The sequence below is a fragment of the Anomaloglossus baeobatrachus genome, unplaced genomic scaffold (genome assembly GCF_048569485.1).
Source record: "Anomaloglossus baeobatrachus isolate aAnoBae1 unplaced genomic scaffold, aAnoBae1.hap1 Scaffold_135, whole genome shotgun sequence".
Lineage (NCBI taxonomy): Eukaryota > Metazoa > Chordata > Amphibia > Anura > Aromobatidae > Anomaloglossus > Anomaloglossus baeobatrachus.
Window position 1 is genome coordinate 118,227 of NW_027441905.1, and position 12,496 is coordinate 130,722.

The following is a 12,496-nucleotide window of genomic DNA, read 5'->3' on the forward strand; positions in this document are numbered from 1 at the left end:
TCCTGTTTTAATATTGCATTTGGCACATGGTGACGATTATCTCGAGAGTGCAAAGTAGCCAAATGAAACTTTTACTGGATTTCCACTTACTTTATCAAATCTCATCTCCACCACACAGGACAAGTTTGCATCTGTTATAGTTTTGGAGAAAATTGTGGTCATTTCATTTTTGCGCGAATGTGTTCAGATTCCTTTTTTATTGCATTTGGCACATGGTGACGATTATCTCGAGAGTGCAAAGTAGCCAAATGAAACTTTTACTGGATTTCCACTTACTTTATCAAATCTCATCTCCACCACACAGGACAAGTTTGCATCTGTTATAGTTTTGGAGAAAATTGTGGTCATTTCATTTTTGCGCGAATGTGTTCAGATTACTGTTTTAATATTGCATTTGGCACATGGTGACGATTATCTCGAGAGTGCAAAGTAGCCAAATGAAACTTTTACTGGATTTCCACTTACTTTATCAAATCTCATCTCCACCACACAGGACAAGTTTGCATCTGTTATAGTTTTGGAGAAAATTGTGGTCATTTCATTTTTGCGCGAATGTGTTCAGATTCCTTTTTTATTGCATTTGGCACATGGTGACGATTATCTCGAGAGTGCAAAGTAGCCAAATGAAACTTTTACTGGATTTCCACTTACTTTATCAAATCTCATCTCCACCACACAGGACAAGTTTGCATCTGTTATAGTTTTGGAGAAAATTGTGGTCATTTCATTTTTGCGCGAATGTGTTCAGATTACTGTTTTAATATTGCATTTGGCACATGGTGACGATTATCTCGAGAGTGCAAAGTAGCCAAATGAAACTTTTACTGGATTTCCACTTACTTTATCAAATCTCATCTCCACCACACAGGACAAGTTTGCATCTGTTATAGTTTTGGAGAAAATTGTGGTCATTTCATTTTTGCGCGAATGTGTTCAGATTCCTTTTTTATTGCATTTGGCACATGGTGACGATTATCTCGAGAGTGCAAAGTAGCCAAATGAAACTTTTACTGGATTTCCACTTACTTTATCAAATCTCATCTCCACCACACAGGACAAGTTTGCATCTGTTATAGTTTTGGAGAAAATTGTGGTCATTTCATTTTTGCGCGAATGTGTTCAGATTACTGTTTTAATATTGCATTTGGCACATGGTGACGATTATCTCGAGAGTGCAAAGTAGCCAAATGAAACTTTTACTGGATTTCCACTTACTTTATCAAATCTCATCTCCACCACACAGGACAAGTTTGCATCTGTTATAGTTTTGGAGAAAATTGTGGTCATTTCATTTTTGCGCGAATGTGTTCAGATTCCTGTTTTAATATTGCATTTGGCACATGGTGACGATTATCTCGAGAGTGCAAAGTAGCCAAATGAAACTTTTACTTGATTTCCACTTACTTTATCAAATCTCATCTCCACCACACAGGACAAGTTTGCATCTGTTATAGTTTTGGAGAAAATTGTGGTCATTTCATTTTTGCGCGAATGTGTTCAGATTCCTTTTTTATTGCATTTGGCACATGGTGACGATTATCTCGAGAGTGCAAAGTAGCCAAATGAAACTTTTACTGGATTTCCACTTACTTTATCAAATCTCATCTCCACCACACAGGACAAGTTTGCATCTGTTATAGTTTTGGAGAAAATTGTGGTCATTTCATTTTTGCGCGAATGTGTTCAGATTCCTTTTTTATTGCATTTGGCACATAGTGACGATTATCTCGAGAGTGCAAAGTAGCCAAATGAAACTTTTACTGGATTTCCACTTACTTTATCAAATCTCATCTCCACCACACAGGACAAGTTTGCATCTGTTATAGTTTTGGAGAAAATTGTGGTCATTTCATTTTTGCGCGAATGTGTTCAGATTACTGTTTTAATATTGCATTTGGCACATGGTGACGATTATCTCGAGAGTGCAAAGTAGCCAAATGAAACTTTTACTGGATTTCCACTTACTTTATCAAATCTCATCTCCACCACACAGGACAAGTTTGCATCTGTTATAGTTTTGGAGAAAATTGTGGTCATTTCATTTTTGCGCGAATGTGTTCAGATTCCTGTTTTAATATTGCATTTGGCACATGGTGACGATTATCTCGAGAGTGCAAAGTAGCCAAATGAAACTTTTACTGGATTTCCACTTACTTTATCAAATCTCATCTCCACCACACAGGACAAGTTTGCATCTGTTATAGTTTTGGAGAAAATTGTGGTCATTTCATTTTTGCGCGAATGTGTTCAGATTCCTTTTTTATTGCATTTGGCACATGGTGACGATTATCTCGAGAGTGCAAAGTAGCCAAATGAAACTTTTACTGGATTTCCACTTACTTTATCAAATCTCATCTCCACCACACAGGACAAGTTTGCATCTGTTATAGTTTTGGAGAAAATTGTGGTCATTTCATTTTTGCGCGAATGTGTTCAGATTCCTTTTTTATTGCATTTGGCACATGGTGACGATTATCTCGAGAGTGCAAAGTAGCCAAATGAAACTTTTACTGGATTTCCACTTACTTTATCAAATCTCATCTCCACCACACAGGACAAGTTTGCATCTGTTATAGTTTTGGAGAAAATTGTGGTCATTTCATTTTTGCGCGAATGTGTTCAGATTACTGTTTTAATATTGCATTTGGCACATGGTGACGATTATCTCGAGAGTGCAAAGTAGTCAAATGAAACTTTTACTGGATTTCCACTTACTTTATCAAATCTCATCTCCACCACACAGGACAAGTTTGCATCTGTTATAGTTTTGGAGAAAATTGTGGTCATTTCATTTTTGCGCGAATGTGTTCAGATTCCTTTTTTATTGCATTTGGCACATGGTGACGATTATCTCGAGAGTGCAAAGTAGCCAAATGAAACTTTTACTGGATTTCCACTTACTTTATCAAATCTCATCTCCACCACACAGGACAAGTTTGCATCTGTTATAGTTTTGGAGAAAATTGTGGTCATTTCATTTTTGCGCGAATGTGTTCAGATTCCTGTTTTAATATTGCATTTGGCACATGGTGACGATTATCTCGAGAGTGCAAAGTAGCCAAATGAAACTTTTACTGGATTTCCACTTACTTTATCAAATCTCATCTCCACCACACAGGACAAGTTTGCATCTGTTATAGTTTTGGAGAAAATTGTGGTCATTTCATTTTTGCGCGAATGTGTTCAGATTCCTTTTTTATTGCATTTGGCACATGGTGACGATTATCTCGAGAGTGCAAAGTAGCCAAATGAAACTTTTACTGGATTTCCACTTACTTTATCAAATCTCATCTCCACCACACAGGACAAGTTTGCATCTGTTATAGTTTTGGAGAAAATTGTGGTCATTTCATTTTTGCGCGAATGTGTTCAGATTCCTTTTTTGTTGCATTTGGCACATGGTGACGATTATCTCGAGAGTGCAAAGTAGCCAAATGAAACTTTTACTGGATTTCCACTTACTTTATCAAATCTCATCTCCACCACACAGGACAAGTTTGCATCTGTTATAGTTTTGGAGAAAATTGTGGTCATTTCATTTTTGCGCGAATGTGTTCAGATTACTGTTTTAATATTGCATTTGGCACATGGTGACGATTATCTCGAGAGTGCAAAGTAGCCAAATGAAACTTTTACTGGATTTCCACCTACTTTATCAAATCTCATCTCCACCACACAGGACAAGTTTGCATCTGTTATAGTTTTGGAGAAAATTGTGGTCATTTCATTTTTGCGCGAATGTGTTCAGATTCCTTTTTTATTGCATTTGGCACATGGTGACGATTATCTCGAGAGTGCAAAGTAGCCAAATGAAACTTTTGCTGGATTTCCACTTACTTTATCAAATCTCATCTCCACCACACAGGACAAGTTTGCATCTGTTATAGTTTTGGAGAAAATTGTGGTCATTTCATTTTTGCGCGAATGTGTTCAGATTCCTGTTTTAATATTGCATTTGGCACATGGTGACGATTATCTCGAGAGTGCAAAGTAGCCAAATGAAACTTTTACTGGATTTCCACTTACTTTATCAAATCTCATCTCCACCACACAGGACAAGTTTGCATCTGTTATAGTTTTGGAGAAAATTGTGGTCATTTCATTTTTGCGCGAATGTGTTCAGATTCCTTTTTTATTGCATTTGGCACATGGTGACGATTATCTCGAGAGTGCAAAGTAGCCAAATGAAACTTTTACTGGATTTCCACTTACTTTATCAAATCTCATCTCCACCACACAGGACAAGTTTGCATCTGTTATAGTTTTGGAGAAAATTGTGGTCATTTCATTTTTGCGCGAATGTGTTCAGATTAATGTTTTAATATTGCATTTGGCACATGGTGACGATTATCTCGAGAGTGCAAAGTAGCCAAATGAAACTTTTACTGGATTTCCACTTACTTTATCAAATCTCATCTCCACCACACAGGACAAGTTTGCATCTGTTATAGTTTTGGAGAAAATTGTGGTCATTTCATTTTTGCGCGAATGTGTTCAGATTCCTTTTTATTGCATTTGGCACATGGTGACGATTATCTCGAGAGTGCAAAGTAGCCAAATGAAACTTTTACTGGATTTCCACTTACTTTATCAAATCTCATCTCCACCACACAGGACAAGTTTGCATCTGTTATAGTTTTGGAGAAAATTGTGGTCATTTCATTTTTGCGCGAATGTGTTCAGATTCCTTTTTTATTGCATTTGGCACATGGTGACGATTATCTCGAGAGTGCAAAGTAGCCAAATGAAACTTTTACTGGATTTCCACTTACTTTATCAAATCTCATCTCCACCACACAGGACAAGTTTGCATCTGTTATAGTTTTGGAGAAAATTGTGGTCATTTCATTTTTGCGCGAATGTGTTCAGATTACTGTTTTAATATTGCATTTGGCACATGGTGACGATTATCTCGAGAGTGCAAATTAGCCAAATGAAACTTTTACTGGATTTCCACTTACTTTATCAAATCTCATCTCCACCACACAGGACAAGTTTGCATCTGTTATAGTTTTGGAGAAAATTGTGGTCATTTCATTTTTGCGCGAATGTGTTCAGATTCCTTTTTTATTGCATTTGGCACATGGTGACGATTATCTCGAGAGTGCAAAGTAGCCAAATGAAACTTTTACTGGATTTCCACTTACTTTATCAAATCTCATCTCCACCACACAGGACAAGTTTGCATCTGTTATAGTTTTGGAGAAAATTGTGGTCATTTCATTTTTGCGCGAATGTGTTCAGATTCCTGTTTTAATATTGCATTTGGCACATGGTGACGATTATCTCGAGAGTGCAAAGTAGCCAAATGAAACTTTTACTGGATTTCCACTTACTTTATCAAATCTCATCTCCACCACACAGGACAAGTTTGCATCTGTTATAGTTTTGGAGAAAATTGTGGTCATTTCATTTTTGAGCGAATGTGTTCAGATTCCTTTTTTATTGCATTTGGCACATGGTGACGATTATCTCGAGAGTGCAAAGTAGCCAAATGAAACTTTTACTGGATTTCCACTTACTTTATCAAATCTCATCTCCACCACACAGGACAAGTTTGCATCTGTTATAGTTTTGGAGAAAATTGTGGTCATTTCATTTTTGCGCGAATGTGTTCAGATTACTGTTTTAATATTGCATTTGGCACATGGTGACGATTATCTCGAGAGTGCAAAGTAGCCAAATGAAACTTTTACTGGATTTCCACTTACTTTATCAAATCTCATCTCCACCACACAGGACAAGTTTGCATCTGTTATAGTTTTGGAGAAAATTGTGGTCATTTCATTTTTGCGCGAATGTGTTCAGATTCCTTTTTTATTGCATTTGGCACATGGTGACGATTATCTCGAGAGTGCAAAGTAGCCAAATGAAACTTTTACTGGATTTCCACTTACTTTATCAAATCTCATCTCCACCACACAGGACAAGTTTGCATCTGTTATAGTTTTGGAAAAAATTGTGGTCATTTCATTTTTTGCGCGAATGTGTTCAGATTACTGTTTTAATACTGCATTTGGCACATGGTGACGATTATCTCGAGAGTGCAAAGTAGCCAAATGAAACTTTTACTGGATTTCCACTTACTTTATCAAATCTCATCTCCACCACACAGGACAAGTTTGTATCTGTTATAGTTTTGGAGAAAATTGTGGTCATTTCATTTTTGCGCGAATGTGTTCAGATTCCTTTTTTATTGCATTTGGCACATGGTGACGATTATCTCGAGAGTGCAAAGTAGCCAAATGAAACTTTTACTGGATTTCCACTTACTTTATCAAATCTCATCTCCACCACACAGGACAAGTTTGCATCTGTTATAGTTTTGGAGAAAATTGTGGTCATTTCATTTTTGCGCGAATGTGTTCAGATTACTGTTTTAATATTGCATTTGGCACATGGTGACGATTATCTCGAGAGTGCAAAGTAGCCAAATGAAACTTTTACTGGATTTCCACTTACTTTATCAAATCTCATCTCCACCACACAGGACAAGTTTGCATCTGTTATAGTTTTGGAGAAAATTGTGGTCATTTCATTTTTGCGCGAATGTGTTCAGATTCCTTTTTTATTGCATTTGGCACATGGTGACGATTATCTCGAGAGTGCAAAGTAGCCAAATGAAACTTTTACTGGATTTCCACTTACTTTATCAAATCTCATCTCCACCACACAGGACAAGTTTGCATCTGTTATAGTTTTGGAGAAAATTGTGGTCATTTCATTTTTGCGCGAATGTGTTCAGATTCCTGTTTTAATATTGCATTTGGCACATGGTGACGATTATCTCGAGAGTGCAAAGTAGCCAAATGAAACTTTTACTGGATTTCCACTTACTTTATCAAATCTCATCTCCACCACACAGGACAAGTTTGCATCTGTTATAGTTTTGGAGAAAATTGTGGTCATTTCATTTTTGCGCGAATGTGTTCAGATTCCTTTTTTATTGCATTTGGCACATGGTGACGATTATCTCGAGAGTGCAAAGTAGCCAAATGAAACTTTTACTGGATTTCCACTTACTTTATCAAATCTCATCTCCACCACACAGGACAAGTTTGCATCTGTTATAGTTTTGGAGAAAATTGTGGTCATTTCATTTTTGCGCGAATGTGTTCAGATTACTGTTTTAATATTGCATTTGGCACATGGTGACGATTATCTCGAGAGTGCAAAGTAGCCAAATGAAACTTTTACTGGATTTCCACTTACTTTATCAAATCTCATCTCCACCACACAGGACAAGTTTGCATCTGTTATAGTTTTGGAGAAAATTGTGGTCATTTCATTTTTGCGCGAATGTGTTCAGATTCCTTTTTTATTGCATTTGGCACATGGTGACGATTATCTCGAGAGTGCAAAGTAGCCAAATGAAACTTTTACTGGATTTCCACTTACTTTATCAAATCTCATCACCACACAGGACAAGTTTGCATCTGTTATAGTTTTGGAGAAAATTGTGGTCATTTCATTTTTGCGCGAATGTGTTCAGATTACTGTTTTAATATTGCATTTGGCACATGGTGACGATTATCTCGAGAGTGCAAAGTAGCCAAATGAAACTTTTACTGGATTTCCACTTACTTTATCAAATCTCATCTCCACCACACAGGACAAGTTTGCATCTGTTATAGTTTTGGAGAAAATTGTGGTCATTTCATTTTTGCGCGAATGTGTTCAGATTCCTTTTTTATTGCATTTGGCACATGGTGACGATTATCTCGAGAGTGCAAAGTAGCCAAATGAAACTTTTACTGGATTTCCACTTACTTTATCAAATCTCATCTCCACCACACAGGACAAGTTTGCATCTGTTATAGTTTTGGAGAAAACTGTGGTCATTTCATTTTTGCGCGAATGTGTTCAGATTACTGTTTTAATATTGCATTTGGCACATGGTGACGATTATCTCGAGAGTGCAAAGTAGCCAAATGAAACTTTTACTGGATTTCCACTTACTTTATCAAATCTCATCTCCACCACACAGGACAAGTTTGCATCTGTTATAGTTTTGGAGAAAATTGTGGTCATTTCATTTTTGCGCGAATGTGTTCAGATTCCTTTTTTATTGCATTTGGCACATGGTGACGATTATCTCGAGAGTGCAAAGTAGCCAAATGAAACTTTTACTGGATTTCCACTTACTTTATCAAATCTCATCTCCACCACACAGGACAAGTTTGCATCTGTTATAGTTTTGGAGAAAATTGTGGTCATTTCATTTTTGCGCGAATGTGTTCAGATTCCTTTTTTATTGCATTTGGCACATGGTGACGATTATCTCGAGAGTGCAAAGTAGCCAAATGAAACTTTTACTGGATTTCCACTTACTTTATCAAATCTCATCTCCACCACACAGGACAAGTTTGCATCTGTTATAGTTTTGGAGAAAATTGTGGTCATTTCATTTTTGCGCGAATGTGTTCAGATTACTGTTTTAATATTGCATTTGGCACATGGTGACGATTATCTCGAGAGTGCAAAGTAGTCAAATGAAACTTTTACTGGATTTCCACTTACTTTATCAAATCTCATCTCCACCACACAGGACAAGTTTGCATCTGTTATAGTTTTGGAGAAAATTGTGGTCATTTCATTTTTGCGCGAATGTGTTCAGATTCCTTTTTTATTGCATTTGGCACATGGTGACGATTATCTCGAGAGTGCAAAGTAGCCAAATGAAACTTTTACTGGATTTCCACTTACTTTATCAAATCTCATCTCCACCACACAGGACAAGTTTGCATCTGTTATAGTTTTGGAGAAAATTGTGGTCATTTCATTTTTGCGCGAATGTGTTCAGATTCCTGTTTTAATATTGCATTTGGCACATGGTGACGATTATCTCGAGAGTGCAAAGTAGCCAAATGAAACTTTTACTGGATTTCCACTTACTTTATCAAATCTCATCTCCACCACACAGGACAAGTTTGCATCTGTTATAGTTTTGGAGAAAATTGTGGTCATTTCATTTTTGCGCGAATGTGTTCAGATTCCTTTTTTATTGCATTTGGCACATGGTGACGATTATCTCGAGAGTGCAAAGTAGCCAAATGAAACTTTTACTGGATTTCCACTTACTTTATCAAATCTCATCTCCACCACACAGGACAAGTTTGCATCTGTTATAGTTTTGGAGAAAATTGTGGTCATTTCATTTTTGCGCGAATGTGTTGATTCCTTTTTTGTTGCATTTGGCACATGGTGACGATTATCTCGAGAGTGCAAAGTAGCCAAATGAAACTTTTACTGGATTTCCACTTACTTTATCAAATCTCATCTCCACCACACAGGACAAGTTTGCATCTGTTATAGTTTTGGAGAAAATTGTGGTCATTTCATTTTTGCGCGAATGTGTTCAGATTACTGTTTTAATATTGCATTTGGCACATGGTGACGATTATCTCGAGAGTGCAAAGTAGCCAAATGAAACTTTTACTGGATTTCCACCTACTTTATCAAATCTCATCTCCACCACACAGGACAAGTTTGCATCTGTTATAGTTTTGGAGAAAATTGTGGTCATTTCATTTTTGCGCGAATGTGTTCAGATTCCTTTTTTATTGCATTTGGCACATGGTGACGATTATCTCGAGAGTGCAAAGTAGCCAAATGAAACTTTTGCTGGATTTCCACTTACTTTATCAAATCTCATCTCCACCACACAGGACAAGTTTGCATCTGTTATAGTTTTGGAGAAAATTGTGGTCATTTCATTTTTGCGCGAATGTGTTCAGATTCCTGTTTTAATATTGCATTTGGCACATGGTGACGATTATCTCGAGAGTGCAAAGTAGCCAAATGAAACTTTTACTGGATTTCCACTTACTTTATCAAATCTCATCTCCACCACACAGGACAAGTTTGCATCTGTTATAGTTTTGGAGAAAATTGTGGTCATTTCATTTTTGCGCGAATGTGTTCAGATTCCTTTTTTATTGCATTTGGCACATGGTGACGATTATCTCGAGAGTGCAAAGTAGCCAAATGAAACTTTTACTGGATTTCCACTTACTTTATCAAATCTCATCTCCACCACACAGGACAAGTTTGCATCTGTTATAGTTTTGGAGAAAATTGTGGTCATTTCATTTTTGCGCGAATGTGTTCAGATTAATGTTTTAATATTGCATTTGGCACATGGTGACGATTATCTCGAGAGTGCAAAGTAGCCAAATGAAACTTTTACTGGATTTCCACTTACTTTATCAAATCTCATCTCCACCACACAGGACAAGTTTGCATCTGTTATAGTTTTGGAGAAAATTGTGGTCATTTCATTTTTGCGCGAATGTGTTCAGATTCCTTTTTATTGCATTTGGCACATGGTGACGATTATCTCGAGAGTGCAAAGTAGCCAAATGAAACTTTTACTGGATTTCCACTTACTTTATCAAATCTCATCTCCACCACACAGGACAAGTTTGCATCTGTTATAGTTTTGGAGAAAATTGTGGTCATTTCATTTTTGCGCGAATGTGTTCAGATTCCTTTTTTATTGCATTTGGCACATGGTGACGATTATCTCGAGAGTGCAAAGTAGCCAAATGAAACTTTTACTGGATTTCCACTTACTTTATCAAATCTCATCTCCACCACACAGGACAAGTTTGCATCTGTTATAGTTTTGGAGAAAATTGTGGTCATTTCATTTTTGCGCGAATGTGTTCAGATTACTGTTTTAATATTGCATTTGGCACATGGTGACGATTATCTCGAGAGTGCAAATTAGCCAAATGAAACTTTTACTGGATTTCCACTTACTTTATCAAATCTCATCTCCACCACACAGGACAAGTTTGCATCTGTTATAGTTTTGGAGAAAATTGTGGTCATTTCATTTTTGCGCGAATGTGTTCAGATTCCTTTTTTATTGCATTTGGCACATGGTGACGATTATCTCGAGAGTGCAAAGTAGCCAAATGAAACTTTTACTGGATTTCCACTTACTTTATCAAATCTCATCTCCACCACACAGGACAAGTTTGCATCTGTTATAGTTTTGGAGAAAATTGTGGTCATTTCATTTTTGCGCGAATGTGTTCAGATTCCTGTTTTAATATTGCATTTGGCACATGGTGACGATTATCTCGAGAGTGCAAAGTAGCCAAATGAAACTTTTACTGGATTTCCACTTACTTTATCAAATCTCATCTCCACCACACAGGACAAGTTTGCATCTGTTATAGTTTTGGAGAAAATTGTGGTCATTTCATTTTTGCGCGAATGTGTTCAGATTCCTTTTTTATTGCATTTGGCACATGGTGACGATTATCTCGAGAGTGCAAAGTAGCCAAATGAAACTTTTGCTGGATTTCCACTTACTTTATCAAATCTCATCTCCACCACACAGGACAAGTTTGCATCTGTTATAGTTTTGGAGAAAATTGTGGTCATTTCATTTTTGCGCGAATGTGTTCAGATTCCTGTTTTAATATTGCATTTGGCACATGGTGACGATTATCTCGAGAGTGCAAAGTAGCCAAATGAAACTTTTACTGGATTTCCACTTACTTTATCAAATCTCATCTCCACCACACAGGACAAGTTTGCATCTGTTATAGTTTTGGAGAAAATTGTGGTCATTTCATTTTTGCGCGAATGTGTTCAGATTCCTTTTTTATTGCATTTGGCACATGGTGACGATTATCTCGAGAGTGCAAAGTAGCCAAATGAAACTTTTACTGGATTTCCACTTACTTTATCAAATCTCATCTCCACCACACAGGACAAGTTTGCATCTGTTATAGTTTTGGAGAAAATTGTGGTCATTTCATTTTTGCGCGAATGTGTTCAGATTAATGTTTTAATATTGCATTTGGCACATGGTGACGATTATCTCGAGAGTGCAAAGTAGCCAAATGAAACTTTTACTGGATTTCCACTTACTTTATCAAATCTCATCTCCACCACACAGGACAAGTTTGCATCTGTTATAGTTTTGGAGAAAATTGTGGTCATTTCATTTTTGCGCGAATGTGTTCAGATTCCTTTTTATTGCATTTGGCACATGGTGACGATTATCTCGAGAGTGCAAAGTAGCCAAATGAAACTTTTACTGGATTTCCACTTACTTTATCAAATCTCATCTCCACCACACAGGACAAGTTTGCATCTGTTATAGTTTTGGAGAAAATTGTGGTCATTTCATTTTTGCGCGAATGTGTTCAGATTCCTTTTTTATTGCATTTGGCACATGGTGACGATTATCTCGAGAGTGCAAAGTAGCCAAATGAAACTTTTACTGGATTTCCACTTACTTTATCAAATCTCATCTCCACCACACAGGACAAGTTTGCATCTGTTATAGTTTTGGAGAAAATTGTGGTCATTTCATTTTTGCGCGAATGTGTTCAGATTACTGTTTTAATATTGCATTTGGCACATGGTGACGATTATCTCGAGAGTGCAAATTAGCCAAATGAAACTTTTACTGGATTTCCACTTACTTTATCAAATCTCATCTCCACCACACAGGACAAGTTTGCATCTGTTA